Genomic DNA, 6122 nt, shown 5'->3' with positions numbered 1-6122 from the left:
AGAGCAGCCCAAAAAGAAATACTTTACAGGTGTTGTATTTGAGATATTGCAAAGCTTTAAGCTTCCTCAATGTTTCACAGACAGACAGAGTTTACAAGTTGATAATTTGGGGGTTTGCATTGTATATATGCATACACACACACACACACCATCATTTCTATATAAGGCTTAATAGATCTGATTATCAAAAGGACAAAGTTCAAAATAAATAGAAAAAAATGGACAAATATAAATACAACACAAGATTGTCAAGTAAATGTATGGTCATCTGAGTGCCCACTATATTGTATAGATTGATGACAATACCTGACACAGACATCACTTGAATAAATCAAACAGGATTCTTTATCCAAAAAATCACACAATAAAGTCAGTGACTCAGAGAGATGAACAAGTTTTTCAATTCAGACAGTATAAACATCTTAACTCCAACATCTTCACCACAAGATTGCATGTTACTGAAAACTCTAAGTGACAGTCATATTAGACCGTAGAAATATAACAGTCTCTCTCAGTCCAGCCTACTTGTTCTCATCATAAGCAAATGTCCAGAGCCCTTCCTTGGGCCCCTCGTATGTCTAAGAATTATACAATGCACAATACTATTGCAGGGTACAGTTAGCTTCTCTAAAGTATCTCTTTCAGACTCTCTAGGCTAGTATATTCTGTTCTGAGGACATTCCTGAACCCTGTACTATGGAAACATAACAAAGACCAGTTTCCTAGGTGCTTGGGAGTCCTGCCAACAAGCCCTTAGACCAGCCATTGAGTTATCCTGAAGTGAAGAGTCAGTAGATAGAAAATATTTTAGAAGCTGGGTAGCCATAAAGAATGAAAAATTTAGAAAAAAGAAGACCAAAGAGGGAAAAAAGAGGGGAGAAGTGGTTTCTATTCATTTGTGAAGGAGGAGGGAGAGTTGTCCAAGTAAGCATCCAAGGAAACCGAATAACTTTCTCCTGTCCTCCCAAATTCAGACACACACAAAATCTTGCATTTCAGGGGCTTCACAGGATCCCTAACAGCCTCTCTATACGTGTGCAGAGTGAGAACCTTCCCACATCCAAAACAAGCATATCCAAAACAACCACTGTGACAAATATCAACTTGGTCCCCTAATGGAGATTAAATTATTTTCATACTTTGTTTGATGGAGTTGGTGGGATGCTAACAGTTGTGGTGGCTATATATTATTATTTGGAGGAGCTGTGGGGATTAATATTATGAACTGGAATTGACCTTAGACAACTTTTGATGGTAAAAAGAACAGTTGATAGAACTGGAACGGATCAGGCTACACATAAAGTAGCATTATATTTCTACCAGTCTTTTATTATAAAACTAGAGGCCTGGTGCATGAAATTCATGCAGCGGGGAGTGGTGGGGGAGGTCTCCTCAGCCCAGCCTGCACCCTCTCTAATCCGGGACCCCTCAAGGGATTTTGGACTGCAGTTTCAGCCCAATCCCTGTAGGCTGCTCATAGCGCTGCTGCAAGTTTCAGCCCAATCCCTGTAGGCTGCTCATAGCACTGCTGCAGCTGCTCTCACCAGCCATGAGCTCGGTTTCTGGCACACAATGGTCAGCTGACCAACACAGTGCTCCTGCTGTGGGAGCACACTGACCACCAGGGGGCAGCTCCCGCATTGAGTGCCTGCCCCTGGTGGTCAGTGGGCGTCATAGCTACCAGCTGGTCATCTGGTTGCTTAGGTTTTTATATATATATATAGATTAGAGGCCCGGTGCACGACATTCATGCACTTGGGGTGGGGGGGTGTCCTCAGCCCAACCTGCGCCCTTTCGCAGTCCAGGAGCCCTTGGGGGATCTCTGACTGATCTTCTTGTGGGAGCGCACTGACCACCAGGGGGCAGCTCCTGCGCAGAGCATCTGCCCCCTGGTGGTCAGTGCGTGTCATACTGACTGTTTGGTCTATTTGCATATTACCCTTTTATGGTATAGGACTAGAGGCCCAGTGTACAAAAATTTGTGCACTCGGGGGAGAGGGGGGGTCCCTCAGCCCGGCCTGTACCCTCTCGGAGTCTGGGACCCCTTGGGAGATAACGACCTGCTGACTTAGGCCTGCTCCCAGGTGGCAGAGAGCAGGCCCAATCCCTACGTGCAGCCCCTGGTCAGGCTCAGAGCAGGGCCGATTGGGGAGTTCGGGTGTCGCCCCCTGTCATGCATAGAGCAGGGCGGATTGGGAGGTTGCGATGCCACCCCTAGTCACGCTCAGGGTAGGGCCAATTCGGGGGTTGGGGCACCGCCCCCTGTCACACTCAAGGCAGGGTCGATGGGGAGGTTGCGGCGCCACTCCCTGTCATGCACAGAGCAGGTCCAATCAGGGGGTTGGGGTGCTGCCACCTGTCACGCACAGAGCAGGGCCCATCAGGGGGGTTGGGGTTCCGTACCCTGTCACGCACAGAGTAGGGCCGATAGGTGAGTTTGGGCACCGCCCCCTGTAACACACAGAGCAGGGTCCGTGGAGGGGGAGGGGTTGGGGCACCTCACCTTGTCACACACAGAGCTGCAGGGTGATCAGGGGGTTGGGGAGCTCCCCCCTTATCAGGCACAGAGCAGGGCTGATCAGGGGGTTGGGGCGCCTTCCCCTGTCACGAACAGAGCAGGGCAGATAGGAAGGTTGTGGCCCCACCCCCTGTCACACACAGAGCTGCATGGTGGTCAGGGGGTTTGGTCGCTGTCCCCTGTCACGCTCATCCCGGTGCCAGGAGGCCTCGCAGCTCCGCTGATCCCGGTGCTGGGAGGCATATTACCCTTTTACTATATAGGATAGAGGCCTGGTGCATGGGTGGGGGCCGGCTGGTTTGCCCTGAAGGGTGTCCTGGATCAGGGTGGGGTTCCCCACTGGGGTGCCTGGCCAGCCTGGATGAGAGGATAATGGCTGTTTGCAGCTGGTCATACCCCCTTCAGGGTGGGGGTCCCCACTGGGATGCCTGGCCAGTCTGGGTGAGGGGCTGAGGGCCGTTTTCAGGCTGGCAGGGGACTGAAGCACCCAACCTGTCCTTTTTTTCTTTTTTTTTATTCTGGGCCAGCTTTAGCTCTGAGGCTTGGCTCCAGCTCTGAGGCCTCGGCTGCTAAAAGCAGGTATCTGGGTTGTTTGGGTTCTATAATTGTAACACTGTTGCGGTCCTGCTCACTCCAGCTCTGAGATCCCAGCTGGCTGAAAGCAGGGATCTGCGTTTGTTCTATAATTGAAACAATGTTGCGGTCCTGCTGGCTGAAGCCCGGCTGGCTTAAAGCAGGTCTCTGGGGTTTTGTTTAGCTTCTATATTTGTAACAATGTTTCTTAAACTGCAAGCTCAGAGGCCGGCAAGGCAGGCGGGGAACCTGGCTTCTTCCGTCACTGAAGCAAGCAAGCCTCCTGTTCGCTTCAAGCTGCCTGGCTGCTGGCCGCCATCTTGGCTGGGAGTTAATTTGCATATTGCCATGATTAGCCAATGGGAAGGGTAGCAGAGGTATGGCTAATTACCATGTTTCTCTCTTATTAGATAGGATTATAGCAGGAGCTTGGGTAGAAACAGTACAAAATAAAATAGAAAAAGAAAAGACTAAGGCTGACAAACAAAATGGCATTAAAAACATTAATAACAGAAAGAAGAAAAGAGAAAACAAAAAGACTGACAAGTGAGATAAAGTAAGCTTCCTGGAATGAACAAACTGAGATGGAAGTGAAAGTGAAAACCTGATGGAAGAATGGGACTCCTTTGACCTAAATACAAGAGAACAAAGGCAGAGTAATCGCAAACAACATCAAATCTAATTTAGGCCAAAATTTAAAATCTGGCATAAAGATTAAAGACAGGAAATTTTTCATTTTTATTAAAATTCAAATTTACAGCGACAGAAAAAGCAGGCAGGTAGCCAGTGTTTGTTCAAAGGGTGTCCCTTAGAAACGAAAGTCATTATGAAAAGCAGAGGCCTATTTACAAAGAAAAAGGCAATGCAAATCTAAACCAAATCAATTTAAATAGAAGGCACAGCACAGAATGAATGGTTCCAGTCTCCCCATCTTCTGGCTTTGAAGGGGTAGCAAGTAACATTATCTCTTTGTCTGTATTCCTATTAGTAATCAACAAACAAAATGGGTAATGACTAAAAAAATTTAAGGCCATCTTCTTCCTTTGCTTCTAAAAAGTGCGAGATGACAGACATGCATCTTTGACAACACTGACCTAACTCAACAAGAAAGCACACTGATTTATTGATGTGAAAAGCTATCCAAGATATATTAATATACAATAAAATAGCAAGATGCAGAACAGTACCTATAACATGCTAACTTCTGTGTGCAATAACAAGAAAAGAAAAAATAAGAATACATATTTTTATTTGTTTATGTTTTTATAGATACTGGAAGAACACACAGAAACTAATAAAAGTAGTTACCAGTGGATGGGGCAGAAAGGGCAGATGGAGGACAAAATGAAGGTAAAACTTTTCACTGTATGCATTTAAAGTTACTTAATTTTTTTTAACTATGTAATTATATCGCCTATTCAAAATTTTAATCTAAAAAAGAGAAAACTAATTTAACCTAAATGTATATTTTCAGTTCTAATTCTTGCACTTTGCCTTTACATTTGATTTTATAAAAGCCTATTATTCGTATTTTACTTTTTAGAGGACATTTATGAGTTTATTTGAGCCAAACTGACACATATGCAGGGGAGCAAGATCTAAAATACTCCCAAGAGCAAATTTTTTTAAACAGTACAAAATACCTCAACCTGATTAAAAATTAAATTCTTAACACCACCAATTATGCTATTGTATACAGCTATTTTGGGGTGAAAGTAATTCTCCCATCAAAACAAGCCTTTCTGCTTTCCGTTAAGTTTCAATTCATCAAAATACTACTGTGTGATTTTCACCTGTGGGCCCTAATTTTAAAAGCCTTCAATGACTCCCATCTTGCCTCAAGAATAAAGTTCTTACTCCTCACCTGGAATCAGAGCCCTAAACCGTGTAGTCCCTCTCCACTGTGGACAGAAAGGAGCCACATGCTAACCTGACTAGCTCAGGGAAGGCTTGCATGGAAGCCTTGCAAAGTCAGAGACCTAAAGTAACCTCAAAGGATGGTCCGAAATTAAAACTTTTTAAACTAAAAAGTAGTTTATGGTGGCTAGTCATATCCTAGAGGGGTATCTTCCCTGACAAAGGTCAATCTTTACCTGAAATAAGACTGTCCATTGTCTTTTTGCACCTATAATAATATATCATTGGAATGTCAAACCAATTTTCCTTTTCCTGGACCCCTCAAAGCACAGGCGCACTCTGCAGAGAACACAAATCCTCTCACTGGTATTGAGTTAATTGTTGACTGTTAACTATCTTGTACCCACCTACCTAGAAGAAGTACTAGGGTGTGTCTATCATTTTACTTTGTATCCAAGCCCAGAAGTTTCCCCGCTTTGCTTTCTCCCACCTCTCTGATCTATCACCAGTCGATTTCACGTAACTCGCTTACATCTCCTCTTTTGGATTGTAATGTCTAAAACAAGGTGCAAAACTGGCATTCTCCAGAGCTTTATCTCAATCCTTTGAGAGTCTGCTTCCTGGCATTTGTCAACAATTTGGCTCAAATAAATTCACAAAAAATTCTCCACAGGTTTGAATGTTTCTCACATTCACATTCCGTGGAGTAGTCGGCGGGATTCTAAAGCAGCTCACCCTGACGTTCTCCCTCCAGGAAGCACACCCTTCCCTCTCCATCCTTTCCCTTCCCCCTCCCCAGGGGGAAGAAAAAGAAGGAGGAGGAGGAGGAGGAGCTCGCCCAGGACCACCCTGCACACCCGGACCTGGTCCTAGGATCCAGCAAAGGGCCCATTGAGCCCACCGGTTCCCCACCCATTGGGTAAACTTGGGTGCGTTGTTTCTTAGATCCAGGAAACTTCCCTTGCTTTTGCTAGAGGGTCTGATTTCATTTGAGCTGTATTTTTAAATCCTCGAGGTGGAGCTAAGGGTTAACAGAACTCAGGCGCTAGCAGCCGTAGGCAAACTACAGCTTGCAGGCCAAATCCGGCCCGCTTGAAATGAATAAAACTAAAAAAAAAAAAAAAAAAAAAACGGCCCCTTTTTTTTTATTGTTTTTTCTTTTAATTCTATTGTT

Source organism: Myotis davidii, unplaced genomic scaffold (assembly GCF_000327345.1).
Source record: "Myotis davidii unplaced genomic scaffold, ASM32734v1 scaffold594, whole genome shotgun sequence".
In the NCBI taxonomy this organism is placed as follows: Eukaryota; Metazoa; Chordata; class Mammalia; order Chiroptera; family Vespertilionidae; genus Myotis; species Myotis davidii.
Note: the sequence above shows the minus strand (reverse complement) of the source record.